This window comes from Pongo abelii, chromosome 4 (genome assembly GCF_028885655.2).
Source record: "Pongo abelii isolate AG06213 chromosome 4, NHGRI_mPonAbe1-v2.0_pri, whole genome shotgun sequence".
Classification (NCBI taxonomy): domain Eukaryota; kingdom Metazoa; phylum Chordata; class Mammalia; order Primates; family Hominidae; genus Pongo; species Pongo abelii.
In genome coordinates, this window is record NC_071989.2 from 99003240 (window position 1) to 99024119 (window position 20880).

Below are 20880 nucleotides of genomic sequence, written 5' to 3' on the forward strand. Positions count from 1 at the left end.
GCAGGGCAGGGGTGGGTTTGACTTCAAAAGGATACGAGGTTGCGGGGAGGTAGGAGGTACTTTGAGGAGTGAAGGAACTATTTGGTATTTTGATTGTGGTGGTGGTTACATGACTGTATGCATTTGTCAAAGCTTACAAAATTATGCACTAAAATGCATAAAAATTACTGTATATAAATCATACCTTATCTTTTTCAAATAATATTTCAAAGAACTATTTTTTTAAAAATGTGTTTTAATTTGAAGGAGGTATTTATGGTCATCACAGGTACTGCAGATCTCGAAATCCTCATTACACTCTAAATGTGCAAAATGAGTCATTAGTCTGTTCTATTAATAGAAAGTGAACTGCATGAACCACAATATTTTAGTAAGGATATAAGCCTTATGAAGAGTTGTAGATACCATTGTTGCAGGGAGTTTGCTTTTTTTGTTTTGTTTTCACCTGTGTTTAGATGTAGTGAGTAAGAATGAGATGTATTGTATATTTGAAATTTGCTCTTTTACATTTAAGGAATTAGGACACTTGATTGAAAGAAAACTAGGAATTTTTCACCAGTAGATTGTTATATTTAGTTTTGGAATGCTCTATGTGTGTCTTTTAATTATCTTCATAAATTGTTAAAAGTGGATAGATTGTTTAGTTTGTGCCTATAAATCCTAGCTTTACAGCCTGAAAATGTATTTAAACACCTATTTCTTCATCTTTTTTTCTGATAAAGCTCTAATAAGTTTATCAGAGAAATTCTATTGAAGAGCCATGAATTTTCCAACTGAAAGTTTCTGCTAAATGATGAGCAGAATAAATGGAATATCCATAAGTAAAAACAATACCCTAAAATTACAGAAAGCTAGGAATAGCTAAACTAAATATAAAGAATAGGCTGCTCTGCCCATAGAGTAGCCATTCTTTTATTCCTTTACTTTCCTAATAAATTTGCTTTCACTTAAAAAAAAATAGAATAAAGAAGTCTGGGTGCCAGGGCTCATGCCTGTAATCTCAACATTTTGGGAGGCCAAGATAGGAGGACTGTTTGAGCCCAGGAGTTCAAGACCAGATTGGGCAGCACAGCAAGACCCCCTCTTTGAAAAAAAAAAAAAAAAAAAGAAGAAGAAGAAGAAGAAGAAAGAGAAGAAATTCAAAGGTTAGAGTGGAAAAAATAAAGAATTAAAACTCAGGCTTTCACCTGACTTCTCATCTGCAATACTGTTAAGACAATGAAGCAATGCTGTTGCTTTTTGAAGGAAAATGATTTCAATCAAGAATTCTAGTCAGCTTAAATATCAATGAAATGGGTCAGGTGCAGTGGATCATGCCTGTTAATCCCAGCACTTTGGGAGGCTGAGGCTAGTGGATCACCTAAGGTCAGGAGTTCGAGACCAGCCTGACAGACATGGAGAAACTCTGTCTCTACTAAAAATACAAAATTAGCCAGGCGTGGTGGCACATGCCTGTAATCCCAGCTACTCAGGAGGTGGAGGCAGGAGAATCGCTTGAACCCGGGAGGCGGAGGTTGTGGTGAGCCAAGATCGCACCATTGCACTCCAGTCTGGGCAACAAGAGCAAAACTCTGTCTCAAAATAAATAAATAATAAATAAATATAAATAAATAAATAAAATCAATTAAATGTAAAAACAAAAATTTAGATATGCAAGAATTAGAAAGTTTATCTTTCAGGCATTTTCTCTTTAAAGATACTTGAGAGTAGAGGGAATAAGTCAAGGAATGAAGATATGGGATCTAGAAGACAGTGGCTCCAACCTAATATTGCAATGTACAGAAGTCTCAAAGTAATAGCTGTTCAACAGGGCTAGAAAGCAATCAGTTCAAAGAGGCCAGAGGGACACCAGAGGCTGGAGGTCTCCTAGAAAGAAAAGTTTCCATAGACCAAGTGGTACGTTTGAGAATTGTGGAAGAAATTATGGGCAATAATAAAAATTTTTTTTTAATTAGAAACTCTAGGAAAAATAATAGATTTCAGAAAAGGATATGCAATTATACTTGTGATATAATATATACATATGTAGATTTTAATCCACAGTTCCTGGCTTATAATTCCCATAGCTTTTGTTTTAATATTTTGTTTTAATGTTGGGGCACTTAAGGCCTCAGAAGCAAGCCTCAGAAAACAGAATCTTTTTCTTTCATCTTCTCCTGCCCTTCTTTTTTTTTTTTTTTTTTTTTTGTTTGAGAAAGAGTCTCGCTGTATCACCCAGGCTGGAGTGCAGTGGTGTGATCTCCGCTCACCTCAACCTCCGCCTCCCAGGTTCAAGCGATTCTCCTGCCTCAGCCTCCCAAGTAGATGGGACTACAGGCATGCACCACCATGTCTGGCTAATTTTTTTGTATTTTTAATAGAGACAGGGTTTCACCATGTTGGCCAGGCTGGTCTCAAACTCCTGGGCTAGACTCCACTCGCTTGGCCTCCCAAAGCGCTGGGATTCCAGGCGTGAGCTACTGCTCCTGGCCTTCTCCTGCCCTTCTTTCACCTGTTCCTTTTTGTCACCAAGGAAGGACCCTAATCTTCCCCTGCCTTTCAGAAGAAGTCATGACCCATGCCCTGGAGGAAAAAATGCTGAACAGAAAGGCCAAGAAAAATCTAAACAGACAGGCCTTGCTGAATCTTCCCACTCAGCTCATTACCATGAGATCATGCTTTTGTGTCCAGTCACATTTCTACATGGTTAGCAATCATGCCAGTCCAATGTAGTCTCCACAAAAGACCCAAGAGAGCAGGATTCACAGAGCTTCTGGATAGCTGAACACATGGATGTTCTACAGGGTGGTGACCTCAGGCTGGGCAAGGAAGCTCTGCTCCCATTCCCCCAGGCCTTTCCCTATGCATCTCTTCATCTGTATCCTTTGTAATATCCCTCATAATAAACCAGTAAACAACATAAATGTTTCCCCAAGTTCTCTAAGCTGCTCTAGCAAATAGCTAAACCCAGGAGGAGGTTGTGGGATCCCCAGTTTATAGCTGGCTGATCAGAAACACAGGTAGAACAAGCTGGGGCTTGTGACTGGCATCGGAAGTGGGGAAGAGGGGCAGTTTTGGGGACGTAGGCCTCAGCCTGTGGGATCTGACACTATCTCCAGGTAGATAGTGTCAGAATTGAATTAGAGGACACCCAGCTGGTACCCACTGCAGAAATGATTGCTTGCTTGTTGTGTGGGGAAACCCCTCCCCCACACTCAGTCAGAAGTGTTGATTGTTGTGGCAGAGGAGAAACAGTTTGTGGTTTCTTCACACAATACTACATTATTTTCTCTGCCATGAAGAATATTCACATAGTCTTTTTCTTTTCTTTTTTTTTTTTTTGAGACAGGATCCACTTTGTGTCCCAGTCTGGAGTGCACTGGTGTGATCTCAGCTCACTGTAGCATCCACCTCCTGGGCTCAAACAATCCTCCCACCTCAGCCCCTAAAGTAGCCAGTTCTACAGGTGTGCTAATTTTTTGTAGAGGGGGGTTTTGCCAGGTTGCCCGGGCTGGTCTCGAACTCCTGAGCTCAAGCAATCCAGCCATCTCAGCCTCCCAAAGTGCTAGGATTACAGGCATGAGACACCAAGCCCAGCCCGTACAGTCTTTTTTTTTTTTTTTTTCCCCCTTTTTAGACAGAGTCTTGCTCTGTCACCCAGGCTGGAGTGCAGTAGCACAATCTGGGCTCACTGCAACCTCTGCCTCCCAGGTTCAAACAATCCTCCCGCCTCAGTTTCCCAAGTAGCTGGGATTACAAGTGTGCATCACCACGCCCGGCTAATTTTTGCATTTTTTAGTAGAGATGGGATTTCATCATGTTGGCCAGGCTGATCTTGAACCCCTGGCCTCAAGTGATCCGCCCACCTCGGCCTCCCAAAGTGCTGGGATTACAGGCATAAGCCACTGCTCTCAGCTCAGTCTTAATAATGCAAATGGTAAGTTTTTTTACTTTCATTGTCAACCTACAGACAAATCTCAAAACAGTTCATTATATAAATGTCATCAACCTCAATAAGGTCAAGGGACATACAGATGACAGAATTTAACAAGTACAAAGAGAAAAGACAGGTAAAGAGAAAGACAGGTGTGCATACCCTCTTCCAACGAAGTAGGTATTCACATTGTCATTGATTTTTTTTTTAATCGGTTGAGTCTTAAATATTTTACTTAAAGTCGTAGGTGGTATAAGAGAGCTAAATCCTCATCTATCATATGCAGGAAACCAATGAATAATGTAGTTGCAGGCACATAATATGCACTAAATAATGTCATTTCCCTTACTTTGGTCAAAATCCATTAACGCATTCTGTGTAAGTGTGGAGTCCTTATCATGGCATTCATGATTCACTGTAATCTCAAAATCAGTTACCATTTTGGATTTACTTTCCTTATGTGCTCCCTACACTCCAGTGAAATGAAACCATATCCACCATGCAGCCATTGATGCAAGCATGTCAAGAGACGGAGACTTACAAGAGTAAGCAGTAAGGATTCTGAGAAGCTGATATACCTTGGTCAAATTAAATTTTATCAGGAAGCTTTGAGCAGTGGCAGTATGGTAGCCAATGCAGTTTATCCAAGGTGCAATTATTATTAATTGAAAACTGTTTCCAATACTTCACTGTAATGACTTGCAATATAGTCAGCATTGGCAATTTTTTGTTCATTTGTTTAAGAAATGGTCTCACTCTGTCACCCAGGCTGGAGTGCAGTGGTACAGTCACAGCTCACCACAGCCTCAACCTCCCAGGCTCAGGTGATTGAACCTCCCACTTCAGCCTCCCAAGTAGCTGGGGACTACAAGCACCTAACACCATGCCTGAATAATTTTCATATTTTTTGTAGAGATGGGGTTTACCATGTGGCCCAAGCTGGTCTCAAACTCCTGGGCTCAAGCGATCCTCCCACTTTGGCCTCCCAAAGTGCTAGGTTTACAGGTGTGAGCCACTGAGCCCGGACTCCAGCATTGGCAAATTTTGACCATCTCTACAGAGACTGAATAATAAATAAATAAATGCTAAATTTTATCAGGAGAATTCAAAGCACACACAATTAGTGTTAGTCAACATGAAAGCTTTAAGCTAATATTATTTCTTTGCTTGCAGAAAAAAGATCACATTTAGCCGGGCATAACAATGACTCTGTTTCTATTATGCCAATTAGACCCTTGGTAAGCTAGCTCTAATGAGGAACTTTGGAGCACTTTTTATTAATCTTAATATCACAATTATCATGAAAACCATTTGGAGACAACATAAAGAAGATTATTGGGGCCAGGTGCAGTAGCTCATGCCTGTAATCCCAGCATTTGAGGAGGTCTAGATGAGAGGATCGCTTGAGCCCAGGAGTTCAAGACCAGCCTGGGCAACATGGTAAGACCCCATCTCTACAAAAGAATAAGTAAATAGGCCAGGTGAAGTGGCTCACACCTGTAATTCCAGCACTTTGGGAGGCCGAGGCAGGTGGATCACCTGTGGTGAGGAGTTCGAGACCAGCCCAGCCAACATGGCAAAACCCTGTCTCTACTAAAAATACAAAAATTACCCAGGTGTGGTGGCACGCACCTGAAATCCCAGCTACTCAGGAGGCTGAGGTGGGAGAATCACTTGAACCCAGGAGGCGGAGGTTGCATTGAGCCAAGATTGAGCCACTGCACTCCAGCCTTGGAGACAGAGCAAGACTCCATCTTAAAAAAAAAAAAAAAAAAAAGAATAAGTAAATAAAATTAGCTGGGCATGGTGGTGTGTGCCTGTGGTTCCAGCTATTGGGGAGGCTAAGGCAGGAAGATTGCTTGAGCCCAGGAGGTCAAGGCTGTGGTGAGCCATGTTTGTACCACTGTACTTCAGCCTGGGCAACAGAGAAAGACCTTGTCTCAAAAAAAAAAAAAAGTTTAAAAGATTATTGGTGTCTTCAAGTAGCATAATAATAGAGATTCTCTCAATTTCACCCACTGGCAATTTGGGTAGTTAGAAAGGAAAAATGACTCAGCTTGAAATATAGGGCTAGCTGGATGCAGTGGTGCATGTCTGTAGTCCCAGCTACTAAGGAGGCTGAGGCAGGCGGCTTGCTTGAGTGCAGAAGTTCAAGGCTGTAATGTGCCATAATTGCACCTGTGAAAAGCCACTGCACTCCAGCCTGGGCAACACAGTGAGACCCTCCATCTCTAAAATAAATAAATAAGTAAATAAAAATGTAAAAAATATACAGGACAATAATGGTAAAATCCATTGAAACAAATTGAAAAGAGCTTCGTTATATTTCAAGAGTGCATATTTTATTCATCATGAATGCAGACTACTATTTCAGGTGTCTTAGTGGGTGAGCAGTATGTGTTCTCTCCATCAGTATCTTTGTTGCTTAGGTTTCTTTGTAAGCAATAGAAATCAACTGAGGCTAGCTCTGGGCCCATTAAAAATAATTTAAAATAAATTATAATTAACTAAAATTAACAATATACAAATTAAACATTGACACTTACATTTTTTAAATAAAATAACATTTGGAAAGATACTAGGTAGCATTTCAAACAAAAGAAATAGCTAAACAATGGGGACTAGGTGGGCAGATCCCCTGAGCTCAGGAGTTCGAGACCAGCCTGGCCAACATGGTGAAACCCCATCTTTTCTAAAAATACAAAACTTAACCGGCCATGGTGGCGGGCACCTGTAATCTCAGCTACTTGGGAGGCTGAGGCAGGAGAATTCCTTGAACCCTGGAGGCAGAGGTTGTCACTCTACCCTGGGTGACAGAGTAAGACTCTGTCTCAAAAAAAAAAAAAAAAGAACGAAAACAAACAAAAAACCAATGGGGACTTCTGGAGGATAGCAACTAGGGTTGCTCTGGGATTCTCAGTGGTAAAACAGACAAAATATCTGGTTGGTGTCTCTGATCACTACCACTAAAATGACTCAGCTTCAACCACCTTCTTCATTTTTGAGACTATACTCCATATTCAGATGGCTAGGACATAAATAGCCCTGTGTTTCAACCTTGGGGGAAGGGATGAGGGGAAGGCAAGTACTGTGGCTGAGAGTTCTACACAGAAATGTTGGCCAGGATGACTTCAGGCTTCTCAAAAGAAAGAGGGAGAATTAATGCTGGGCAGACAAAAAGAGATTCCTACTACAAACTGTTAAGGGCTTTTAAAAAGACATTACTACCTTGAAGCTGCCCCTCTGGTCCTACTCTTATCCTTTCCTGGAATTATAAGGATTCCCTTCTCTTTCTTGCCCTGGTCCTATGATATTTTTGGTTTATCTGTCAATGTGATTATAATTTTAGCTATAATTATTTTTTTCACTTTTTTTTTTTTCTTGAGACAGAGTCTTGCTCTGTTACTCAGGCTGGAGTGCAGTGGTGCAATCTCAGCTCACTGCAACCTCCGCCTCCTGAGTTCAAGCAATTCCCCCTGCCTTACTTAGCCTCTCAAGTAACTGGGATTACAGGCGTGAGCCACCAAGCCTGGCTTTTTCCCTTTTTTTTAGAGCTTACTTTCTATGGTCAAACTAACCCTTTGTGGTAGAAGTTTGTCTTGCCTTGTACCATAGGTAGATTTAAACATGTGAGATTTTGTATGCTTGTCCAGAGGTATGCCATAGATTTGACTATTATTATTAACTACTGAGTTCTTACTTTCAACTTGGCATGATGTTATAAGAGATGCTAAGTTGCCCTTGAGGCCGGGCGCAGTGGATCACACCTGTAATCCCAGCACTTTGGGAGGCCAAAGCAGATGGATCACTTGAGGTCAGGAGTTCGAGATTAGCCTGGCCAACATGGTGAAACCCTGTCTCTACTAAAAATACAAACAAACAAACAAACAAAAAAAAAATTAGCCAGGCATGGTGGCATGCACCTGTAATCCCAGCTACTTGGGAGACTGAAGCAGGAGAATCACTTGAACTCGGGAGGCAGAAGTTGCAGTGAGCTGAGATCGTGCCACTGCACTCCAGCTTGGGCAACAGAATGAGACTCTGTCTCAAAAATAAATAATAAATAAATAAAATTTAAAAATAAAATATGATCAGCTTATTTGAAAATAATGCTTATTTTTTAAGTTATTTTTCACATAATGCGTTTCAACTTATTGGTAATAAAATCTCCACATCTCCCTATTATGGGATAAATCATGCTCCCCCAAAGCAATTTATTGACATCCTATGTCCAAGTACCTGTCCATGTGACCTTATCTGAAAATAGGACCTTTGCAGATATAATCAATTTACAATGTATTCACTGAGCCCTAATCCAACATAACGGGTGTCCTTATAAGAAGACGACGTCAAAGACAGGCACTCAGGGAGAATGCCATGTGACCACAGGAGCAAAGGCTGAAGTAATACAGCTACAAACCCAGGAGCTGCAAGTACCCGTGGTCACCCCTGGAAGCTAGGAAGATACAAGGAAGGATTCTACCCAGAGTTTCAGAAGGAACATGGCTTTGCCAGCTTCTTCACTTTGGACTTCTGGTTTCCAGAACTGTGAGAGAATAAATTTCTATTATTTTAATCATCCAGTTTGTGGTATTTTGTTATTGCAGCCCTAGGAAACTAATACACGTCCCCTCCACAACCAGACTCGTTTCTTCTTCTTTGCTCCTCCACCAGCCTTAGATTGTAACTCTTACAATTACTGTAAGACAGTGGTTCCTGAATTTTAATACACACACATCACCTGGGGATCTTGCTAACATGCAGATTCTGATTCGGTAGTTATGGACGGGGTCTGACAGTCTGTTCCCAGGTGATGCTGGACCAAGGACCAGGCTTGGAGAAGCAAGGCTATAAAAAAGTCAGCCAGGCCCAGTGCGGGAGCTCATGCCTGCAATCCCAGCAGTTTGGGAGGCTGAGGCGGGTGGATCAGTTGAGGTCAAGAGTTTGAGACAAGCCTGGTGAACATGATGAAACCCCGACTCTACTAAAAATAAAAAAATTAGCTGGGCGTCCCAGCTACTTGGGAGGCTGAGGCAGGAGAATCACTTGAATCTGGGAAGGGAGGCGGAGGTTGCAGTGAGCCGACATCACGCCACTGCACTCCAGCCTGGGCGACAGAGTGAGACTCCATCTCAAAAAATAAATAAATAAAAAAAACTAAATTAAATTTTAAAAATTAGCAGGGCGTTGGCTGGGCACAGTGGCTCATGCCTGTAATCCCAGCACTTTGGGAAGCCAAGGCAGGCAGATCACGAGGTCAGGAGTTCAAGACCAGCCTGGCCAACATAGTGAAACCCCGTCTCTACTTAAAGTAGAAAATTTAGCAGGGCATGGTGCCTGTAGTCCCAGCTACTCTGGGGGCTGAGGGAAGAGAATCTCTTAATCCAGGAGGCAGAGGTTGTGGTGAGCCAAGATCACACCACTGCCCTCCAGCCTGGGCAACAGAGCGAGACTCCGTCTCAAAAAATAAAAATAAAAATAAAAATAAAAATAAATTAGCCAGGCGTGGTGGTGTGCGCCTGTAATCCCAGCTACTCTAGAGACTGAGACAAGAGAATCACTTGAACCTGGGAGGTGGAGGTTGCAGTGAGCCGAGATGTCTTTGTCAGGCATGTTTCAGATCTAGGGTTTTTGGCTTTTTGCCACAATGCTAGCAGAGATTAAATGGAAAAACGCAGCGGAAAGAAAAGAAAATAAGTATTCATGGAACTTGTGTCTTGTGCCTCTCCCCTAAAGAAGAAAGAAGAATGAGGAGGAGGAGGAGAAGGGGAAGGGGGAGGGGGAGGGAAGGAAAAGAAAAGAAGTAAACAAAACATCCAAGAGGAAAACAATTACTTTTCTTTCTTTTAGAGACAGTGTCTTGCCATGTTGCCCAAGCTGGTCTTGAACACCTGGGCTCCAGCAATCCTCTCTCCCGCCTTGGCCTTCCAAAGTGTTGGGATTGCAGGCATGAGTCACCACACCTGACCTAAAAATTTCAAAATAGACTTGAAGATTATTGTCCAATCAACCTCCTCTCCCCACCTACACAAAAGATTTAGAATACAAATATTTCAACCTTGTTTTCTAAATAAGTGAATTTATGAATATAATAGTGAGCTGATATTTTATGTGGTCACTTTTAATTTTTCTCTTTTTCCTTTTATCTCATCAAATTCCTTTTTAGCATAATTTTATTTTTAAAATGGTGATTTCAAAAAACACTGCAGACTGAGAGATGAATGAGCACCATAATGGAACAATATAGGCCAACTACCCTGGAGTTACTGATGTTACTACTTGGGAATAGTGGTGACTTTGAAAAAGTTCAAAGACTAACTTTGAAAGCATTTCAAAATGCCTATTTTTGGCTGGGTGTCGTGGCTCATGCCTGTAATTCCAGTACTTTAAGAGGCCTAGGTGGGCAGATCACTTGAGCTCAGAAATTTGAGACCAGCCTGGGGAGCATGGAAAAACCCCATCTCTACAAGAAATACAAAAATTAGCCAGGCATGGCACGTGCCTGTAACCCCAGCTACATGGTAGGCTGAGGTGGGAGGATCACCTGACCCTTGGGAGGCTGAGGCTGCAGCAAGCAGTGATCATGCCACTGCATTTCAGCCTGGGCAGCAGGGTAAGACCGTGTCAAAAAGAAAAAAAATGCCTATTTGGGGGGCTTCACTTTCAGAGATAGTGTCTTTAAGCCTGAGGGCTGGTCAAGGAATTAAGAGTTTTTCTATAACTCTTTGGGTAATTCTGACACAAAATCAGATTGGAGAAATATTACTCTGAAATAAAGAAAATTTATAGAAACTTGATTTTATTTTATAAACAAAGTTCTAATAAAAAAAAAAGAAAAAGAGCCGGCCAGGTGTGGTAGTATACCCTTGTAATCCCAGCACCTTGGGAGGCCGAGGCAGGAGGATCCCTTGAGCCCAGGAGTTCGAGACCAGCCTGGGCAACATGGTGAAACCCTGTCTCTTAAAAAAATACAAAAATTATTCAGGCATGGTGGTACACACCTGTAGCCCCAGCCCCTGGGGAGGCTGAGGTGGGACTATCACCTGATCCTGGGGAGGGTGAGGCTGACGTGAGCCGAGATCCCATCACTTCACTTTAGCCTGGGCGAGAGAGTGAGACTATGTCTCAAAATAAGTAAATAAAAATAAAAAGGAAGAAAGAAAAAGAAAGAGCCGAGTGGTGGTGCACGCCTGTAGTCCTAACTACTGGAGAGGCTGAGGCGGAAGGGTTCCTTGAGCCCAGGAGTTCGAGGCCAGCCTGGGCAACGCAGAAAGACTCTCTCTTTAAAGAAAAAAAGAAAGAAAAGAAATTTGTCTATATTAATATACAGTTAAAGCAAACAATACAATATATAAAACCAAATTTGGAAATACTTTTTCCTTCCATCAAAACTTAAACATCAATTTTAGAACACAGTGTTCTATATTGTAAGGAGTCCTAGAGTCTACCCAGTATAATGTGTCACATCCTCGCCCTCTTGCTAGTAGTTGTCAAACCTAAATGTACCTAAGAATCACTGATAGGTAGTTGGTTAATACGATGGATTATTTCTAGGCCCCGACCTCAGACAGGTGCCTCCATGCCCCCACCCAGCCAGGTCATTCCGAGTCTGTAATTTGAAGTGAGCTTCAAGAATCTGCATTTTTACCGCGGCGCTTTTGATGCAGGCGGTCCATGGCAAAGTTGGAGAAATGCTGCCCTACTGCCGCGCTGCAGATTGAACTCTGGGGAAGAATAAATGAGCACGACCGCTCCTGAATACAGGTTTTAGCAGTCCATCTAAATCTGTCTCAGGATCTTTCTTTTTTTTTTTTTTTTTTTGAGACGGAGTCTCGCTCTCTCGCCCAGGCTGGAGTGCAGTGGCGCGATCTTAGCTCACTGCAAGCTCCGCCTCCCAGGTTCACGCCACTCTCCTGCCTCAGCCTCCCGAGTAGCTGGGGCTACAAGCGCCCACCACTATGCCCGGCTAATTTTTTGTATTTTTTAGTAGAGACGGTGTTTCGCCGTGTTAGCCAGGATGGTCTCGATCTCCTGACCTCGTGATCCGCCCGCCTCGGCCTCCCAGAGTGCTGGGATTACAGGCGTGAGCCACCGCGCCCGGCCGGTCTCAGGAACTTTCAAAGGGGAGTGGCAGACAGAAAAAGAGCACGGTATCTAATCAGCAAGTAGGATGGCAAATAAGAACGCCTTTATGAAGGCCCCAATTTTTACAGTAAGTCCCTCACTGCCCGCACACGACGATGCCAAGTTCCAACCTGATTTGCGTCACCACAATTGTGGGTTTGCGCCAAGGTTAGTTATCAAGCGTAGTGAGAGGATAAATTCACAAACTGAGGGACAAAAATAAGAAGAGAGCTGGGTACAACGGAAGTGAAACCTGGGTGGAGGTCACCTCGAAGTCACAGTGGAAGGACGATGTCAGGGATTTGTCCCAACACGCTTTTGATGAAAGAATTTGATTAGTGGACTATTGCACTCTTAAAGGCAAAGAAAACAAAGCGCGGCAGTGCCCCGCTCGGTCGGGATTCAAAAGCAGTGAAAGCTGGCTTGCTCTGTTTAAAGCGACAGGACTGCTCTGCTGTGCAGGAAAGACTAAGGAGGCAGCGGTATCTGCGAAGTCCTGCGAGCTCCCGGCGAAGGAGTAGCGCGAGCAGCTGACGGGGGAAATCCACTGGCAGCGAGTCCGATGAGTCAGCGCTGAGTCACGCTCGGCGCTACGTGCCGGCCTGGGCGGCCGCAGCCCGGGGCCCGCAGCCGCGGAGTCAGCAGAGGTCCGCCGCTTCCTGGAAGACCCTCCCTGCGCCTGAGGGAGGGGGCGGCGTCGCCTCCTCGCGCCGCCAAGGCCCCCTGCAGTCACACACTCGCCCGCACGCACGACCTCCTCGCTCCATCCTGGGGACATCCAGGATTCACCCCCGAGGGGTAGAGTCCCATGTGACAAATGGTTAGAGCTTGGGCGGATGCTTTCATCCCATGTGTTTCCTCAAAGCTGAGATTCCAGCGCTCTTGCTTTTTTCGTGTTGTTGTTAGGTTTTTAACTTTTTTTCCCCTGTTTCCTGGCAGAGGATTAACACGCTGATCTTTTTATAGTTTCCAGTATTTTAAATGAAGCACAAGAAAAATGGATTAATAAAACGTGTTGAAACTTACCCATCAAATCGTCACACTGCTCTGGGTTCTAAAATGACTAGAAAGTGGCTGCAGTAGAAGCTTTGAATGTTGGGTAACTGGGAAGGATTAACTCGGTTCTGAAGTGCCCTTTGTTAATGAAAAGCAAATCTTTGCTATTTGTCCAACCACCTTTATAATAACTAAATTTGTCTAAAGACTGGAGACATATTTGGTAATAATTAGATATGAAGTCACCAAAGAACAGGGTAGCCATGCCTTTGTGTTTTCTGTGCCTTAACTAACATTCTGTTGTCCTGATGTGCAAATGATACATTGTTGGTTTTAAAAAATATTATGACAATGTTTATATCCATGCTAAGAGTTAATAGCAGGTATTGTGTCATGAAGTGCAGCTAGTCAGTGAGATAGTCCTGATACAGGTGGGGTAATTATTATTTAGGGACAATTTGAGGCTGTTTTTCAAGACAGACTGGGTCTTTAGAAGTTGTGCCAGCTGTTAGCGGTGGTTCTGCTTCATTGGGAGAATTATTTCCCTCCTTATCCCTGTGTACGTGTGAAATGATGCAAAACAATAGAGTGTTCGTGTAGTTTGACTGCTTTTCTTGCAGGGAAGGAGACTGAAGTAATTAGAGGTTGAACTGACTCACCAAGGTTACTGGAGAAGCATGAGTACCCAATTTTGTAAAGGAGAGAAAAGCCCCAAACAAATACAAATAGGAAACATGAAAATACGAGAGATGATCAGAGCCCAAGAAAGCAAAATGACTAATATGGACCAGGAATGGAATCTCATATACTTGAACTAGTTGTAATGGGAGGTATACTTAATGTGCTAGCCTTTAAAAAAAAAAGTCAAATTATTGCATAAAAATTTAAGATTTTAAGTAATTACATACATCATTTGATGATTTAAAAACTGTGCCTGATTCTGATTCATTATTCTTAGCATATCCATATGGATATTGCCTTGGCATTTACCGAGTCAGACTTCAGTTCAAAACCCAAGTTCATCTTATAACGGTGTGAACTTGGACTTGATACTTAGCTTCTCTAAGCCTATAATGGAGATTATAATCACCATTTCACCTGTTTGCAAAGCAGGTCGGATTAAATGAGATGATGCCTATAAAAGGTTTAGCACATTTCCATGCAAAAAATTTCTCAGTAAATGAAGCTCATATTGTGTTATCAGTATTATTGAACTTGACTAAACTATTGATCAAGTCACAAAGAGGTAGTACAGGTACTTTGTCCAGATCATAGAACTAATAAAAGCTTTGGGAATGTACATCACAAACATGGTGGTTCAGTGACTGATATGGTTTGGCTCTGTGTCCCCACCCAAATCTCATCTCGATTTGTAATCCCCACGTGTCAAGGGAGGGACCTGTAATTCCCACATATTGAGGGAGGGAGGTGATTGGACCATGGAGTCAGTTTCCCCCATGCTGTTCTCATGATAGTGAGTTCTCATGAGATCTGGTGGTTTTCTAAGTGTTTGGTAGTTCCTCCTTCATTCTTCTCTTTCGTTCCACTTTCTGAAGAAGGTCCTTGCTTCCCCTTCACTTTCTGCCATGATTGTAAGTTTCCTGAGGCCCCCAACCCAGCCATGTGAAACTGCGAGTCAATTAAACCTCTTTTTTTTCTTATAAATTACTCAGTCTCAAGTATTTCTTTATAGATTGTGAAAACAGACTAATACAGTGACCTTGGGCAAGATCCTTAGACAAGAGTCTAAAACACCTGAGCAAGTACTTAATGTTCTTTGATTATGAGTGGAGAGATGAAAGAAATAAAGGAAATCTAAATAAAAGGAATGCCCTACAATCATCAGTTGGCCAGAAAAGTGGTAGGTGATGCAAAACAACCAGGCAAGAACCCTTTTCTCCCATCCTCAGAGAGAGCTCCTTGACAAAGTACCATAGCAGTCACTGGGCAGAGAGGATATACTATTTTACTATTGCCCTTTAAATTATAGATCAATCCCTTTGCCATACAGGAATGCATTATTTAGCTGAGACAGAAATTTGGTTCTGTCCAGATATAAGGCTGATGAGCTTAGCTGTTGATAGAAGTTAGTGACCAATCTCCCATCAACTTCCCCAAGCAGCTCATAAGAGATAAGTCACTAAGTCATTTTCTTTTTTTCTTTTTCTTTTTCTTTTTTGTGAGATGGGGTCTTGCTCTGTTGTCCAGGCTGGAGTGCAGTGACATGATCTTAGCTCACTGCAACCTCTGCCTCCTGGGTTCAAGTAATTCTCCTGCCTCAGCCTCCCAAGTAGCTAGGACAGGCACACACCACCATGCCCAGCTAATTTTTTGTATTTTTAGTAGAGGTAGGGTTTCACCATGTTGGCCAGGCTGGTCTCGAACTCCTGATCTGAAGTATCTGCCTGCCTCCACCTCCCAAAGTGCTAGGATTATAGGTGTGAGCCACCGCACCCAGCGATAAGTCACTTTCTTGAAATAGTATTTGTCTTAGTCAGCTTGGGCTGCCATAACAAAGTACCACAGACTGTGTGGCTTAAGCAATAGAAATATGCTTCTCACGGTTCTGGAGACTGGAAAGATCAGGGTGCCAGCAAGGAAGGTTTTATTCTGAAGCCTCTTCTCTTTGCCTGCAGGTGGATGCTCAAATGATCTCTTCTTTGTGCACACGCAGGGTGGCGAGGAGAGAGAGAAGGGGCGGGTTTTAGGCTTCGATATATGACTTTTGACGGTGTTAAAAGACAAAATTACAACAAATTTAAATATCAAACTGGCTTTTATTTGGGATTCTAGAATCAGGCAGCATTTTATTCTGTAAAATAGTGAGTGCTCTACTGGGTTTAGCAAAACAGTTACTTTTTGTTTTTTGCTTTTTTTGAAACAGGGTCTCACTCTGTTGTCCAGGCTGGAGTACAGTGGCATGATCAGCACTCACTGCAACAGTTAGTTTTTATATGAGAACGAGGAAACAAATATAGAAAAAAGCAGAATGGTTAACATCAGGTTACTTCAGGTTACTTTTCTTATAAGGTTTAAAGCAGAAGGACTTCCTTATTAGGGTGACTCAAGTTGACTGGGTCTTTTCCAAGTGATGGCTGTGAGTGAACCTCGTTTTCAAGAAAAACTGGTGTGTTTGGGGATTTATCTGCTTCCTTAAAGTTTTAGCTTGGTTGTGTGGTTTGGTCTATTGGGCCCTACTATGGGACCTCAGTCCAAAATAATGGCCTCCCATAAATTTTATTTACCAGGAGGGACATGACTCAGGACACAGCAATTTCTTTTTATTCTTTCTCTTATTTTTTCTCTCTTTTCTTTTTCATTCTCTAATGTGCTTCAAAGAAAGGGATTTCAGCCGGCATGGTGGCTCATGCCTATAATCCTAACACTTTGGAAGGCCAGGGCGGGAGAATCTCCTGGGGTCAGGAGGTTGAGGCTGTAGTGAGCTATGATAGCACCACAGCATACCAGCCTGGATGACAGAGTGAGACCCTGACTCAAAACAAGACAAAACAAAACAATACCAAAAACCCAAAAAAACAGAGAAAGATATTTGTTTGAAAATTACCCCCACCAAAAGAATGCAACTCCTTTGTAAATGAAACAACAGACTCCATACATGATGATGGTTCCATAAGATTATGATGCAGTTAAAAATTTTCTAGTGACATCATGGTCATTGTAAGGTTGTAGCACAATGTGTTACCTTTTCTATGTTTAGATATGTTTAGAGATGCAAACACAACTGTGTTACAATTGCCTATAGTATTCAGTACAGTAACATGCTGTATAGCTTTGTAGCCTAGGAGCAATAGGCTATGTAAACCAAAAAGTGAGACAAATCTCATCAATTTAGAGGCTTATTTTGCTCAGATTGAGGACACACCAGGAAAAAGAGACACAAGTTACACTAGAATCTGTGGACTGTGTTTTTTCTGAAGAGTCTTTAGGACTTCAGTTTTTAAAGGGGAAAGAGCAGGCAGGTGGTGAAAGAGGAACAGTCAATTATACATTCCTCTCACAAAGTAAATCTGCATTTTACATAGTATAAACATAGAGTAGAGAAAGAAATTGTATTAGTCCGTTTTCACGCTGCTGATAAAGGCATACCTGAGACTGGGTAATTTATACAGGAAAAACAGTTTAATAGACTTACAGTTCCACAATGGCTGGAGAAGCCTCACAATCATGGTGGAAGGAAAGGAGGAGCAAGTCATGTCTTACACGGATGGCAGCAGGCATAAAAAGGAGCTTTTGCAGGGAAATTCCCTCTTCTAAAACTGTCAGATCTCATGAGACTTATTCACTGTCATGAGAACAGCATGGGAAAGACCTGCCCTCATGATTCAATTACCTCCTACAGGGCCCTTTCAGAAAAGGTAGGAATTCATGATGAAATTTGGATGGGGACACAGTCAGACCATATCAGAAGTCAAACATGCATTTGTCTCAGGGTGGGCAGAGGGATGATTTCTAATCTTGTCTTTGTCCAGTACCTGTGAAGGTAAGCTGTTAATTTATGTTATCAGGATATGATTCCACAGAACTCTGTTTTAGAATAAAGACTTGGGCCCACAAAGAATTTCATTGTGAGCAATTTGTGAGGGAGGCCACGTGGGGAGCTATGTGGCCCTCTGTGCTGCAGCTGTTTAGGAGCAAAAGGAAGGCAGTTTTTGCATGACTCATTTCCCAAGCTTAACTTCTCCCTTTGGCATAGTGAGTTTAGTGTTCCAAGATTTTATTTTCCTTTCACAGCTATACTATATAGCCTAGGTGTGTAGTAGGCTATACCATCTAGGTCTGTGTAAATACTCTGTGATGTTCACACAATGATGAAATCACCTATGGATTTGTTTCTCAGAATGAATCTCCATCATTAAGCAATGCATGACTGTGTTGACAGACTCAGAATTATTTCCTTTCATAAATTCATTCAGTAATCTCTGCAGTTTTCAGTACTAAATCATGGGACGCTTAACAGTGACTATCTTTACCTCTGTACTTTTGCACTAGTTCAAGGCACATGATGACTTCCCTTCTCCTGTCTCTGTATTCAAATCCAACTCAGCCTTAATGCACAGATAAAACTCCTATTTTCTCTTTGAAGGCTGATCACTAACACCTCAAGCCAAATAGATCTCGCCCTCTGCAGGACCTTGTGGCATACATTGCTGTTCATGTCTTATCCTTTTGACATTTGAACTTCAGCCACGTCAAGTGGCTATGTCAGTGGTTTACAAGTCTCCTAAGTGTCTATATAAATGTCTCTCCAACTAAACTGTAAGCACTTTTGAGACAAGAGACAAATTCTTACATGCATATTATAGCATCAACAATAGGTAGCAACATTCTCTGAACATTGGCGCTCAATAAATAGCAATGCAATCTTTGGCATTTTTAGATGGATACAGAAACTTTGTGATTATGAAGTTTAATATTTCATATATTTAGTAAGTAGGAGAACAGATCACAAAGAGACCTATTCCAGACCGTAGAGCTCATAAAAGCTTTGGGAGTGTTCATCACAAGCATTGCTAATTCAGTGACCGTGGGCAAGATCCTTAGCTGCTCGGGCTCCATTTTTCCTTTTGAAAAGTAATAGGAGTTGGTGCAGGCAGGGGTAGGGACACACACACACACACACACACACACACACACACACACAGAGAGAGAAAAGTAAAAGGGTTTATACTTTGTGATCCCAGAAGTTCTTCCCAGATTTTTTTTTAAAACACAGCTTAATGAATATTGTTATGAGCCAGATAGATACTAAACACTTTGTCAACATTTTAAAATTTGATCCTTGTAAATACAGCTTTGTGAGGTGAGGTGGTATCATTCCTATTTTCACAGATAAGGTAACTGAGAAATAAGAAGTTTAAGTAACTTTCCCAAGGACACTCAACTAATAAGCAGCAGAAAAGAACTGGATTGGAATCCAGGCCCGTCCAACTGCAAAGCTTGAGATCTTATACTATTCTGCTTCATTTCTGCACTCTTCATTTTTATAGAGAGACTATAACTGAGAAAAGTTAAATATTTCACCCAGAATTTCACATCTAGGAATTGGTAGAGGTAGGACTAGATTTCAAGACTAGCTCTCTTTCCCTTATCATATGCTTCAGGTATCTATTTTATCAATAAAAATTCAGAAGGGGATTGTTTTAGTCAATTTCAGTGAGTTAATTCATATTGAGTATAATTCAACAGTGAATGTAGTTGATTGTGTTTGTTGAATAAATAAATGAGTTTATTTTCTAGTTTAGAAAACTTTTCTGTCTGGGCACAGTGGCTCCTGCCTGCAATACCAGCACTATGGGTATTGCTTAAGACCAGGGGTTGGAGGCCAGCCTGGGCAATATGGCAAAACCCCATCTCTATAAAAAATACAAAAATTAGTCAGGTGTGATGGTGCATGCCTACAGTAGTTCCAGCTACTCAGGAAGCTGAGGAGCAAGGATGGCTTGAGCTCAGTAGGTCGAGGCTGCAGTGAGCCATAAATGTACCTGGGCAACAGAGCACTCCAGCCTGGGCAACAGAGTGAGACCCTGTCTTAAAAAAAAAAAAAAAAAAAGAAAGAAAGAAAGAAAGAAAAAGAAAAAAAAGAAAAATTTTCTGACATACCTCTGTGCTTCCCCAATTCTAAGCAAAAGTGGGTGAGAAGGTTGTTACGGATTTCAATAACGTAAATGTAGGAACACACCGGGGTGTGAGGGGTGGCAATCACTATAATATATGAACCAGCCTTTATAGGAATGTCATTGAGAAAAGTAGAAGAATATAAAATATATTCCCTTTTAATCAAATCCAGAAGAAATAATGACACAATTCACATCATCGCTATCTCCAAGGAAGAATAAACATAGCTCCCTATCTTGAGTTCAGATTACAATTTGAATCTTCACAGAACCCAGTTTTCCTCAGGGAAGAATCTCTGAAGGTATAGCCCATAAACTACGTAAAATAATTGCCACAGCCTCCTGCCTACAGAAGTTTGTTTTCTACTTTAAGGAACAAAGTCAAGAGAGAAATTCTAGGGCACTTGAGGCAATCTTTGCCTATGTTCTTTCCTTGAATAAGCCCCAGAAATATCTTTGCGGGGTACCTTGTGGAGCCAGGCAGGCCTTGACCCATTAGGTGATGAGAGCCTACCTGAGAGCCCTCTGTGGAAAAGAAAAAATATGGAAGGCCAGGATCTGCACTGGAAGGATGATGACAATGATGACCTAATTATTTGCCCCCAACCAAGATATTCTTAGATCTACTCTGGGATTTTCTACAGCCAGACAAGAGCATAAAGCTGGCATTCATCCCAGTAGATGAAAACTTAAACAATTCCTCAGCAATTCCATGGACCCTGAGGAAACAAGTAACAGAAAAAAAAAGGCCAGACTCTTTCCCATGGCTTCAAATATCAGAGAGTTGCCATAAAGTGATACAAGTGCCTTAAAGTGCCTTAAAGTGAAACAAGTAATAGAAAAAAAAAGGCCAGACTCTTTCCCATGGCTTAAATATCAGAGAGTTGCCTTAAAGTGATTATTTACAACCTTGTATGTGTTTATTCCACGAGTGTGCATAATATGTGCTTTTGTTAAATGTGATGGGGAGAATGATTCACTAACATTTCTGGATAAGTTTTGAAGAATACAGGAAATTTGGGTACTCTTAATACCATATGTGCTTGCCAAGGAACATTTCTTCTTATTATATTAATAACTAAGAAAACAGTATGCTTATTAATACTTGCCAAATGTTGATGTACATACAGCTTTTCTTTTCAACAAGATAATCAGATTATGTAAAAGATCTCTGTGAACCAGGGCAGGCCTAATTCAGCTGACATTTGGCCA

At 41.7% G+C, this 20880-nt stretch overlaps 1 long non-coding RNA gene and 1 other non-coding gene across 3 annotated transcripts in view; one reads left to right on the forward strand and one right to left on the reverse strand.

Moving 5' to 3' along the window:
• The window catches only part of LOC100938916 (uncharacterized), a 106459-nt gene that overhangs the window by 59388 nt on the left and 26191 nt on the right, over positions 1–20880 (reverse strand). The gene's annotated exons all lie outside the window — the stretch shown is intronic.
• Positions 4518–4661, forward strand: LOC112133681 (U4 spliceosomal RNA). Its single transcript, XR_002915298.1, has one exon. It is a non-coding gene; the product is annotated as a U4 spliceosomal RNA (small nuclear RNA).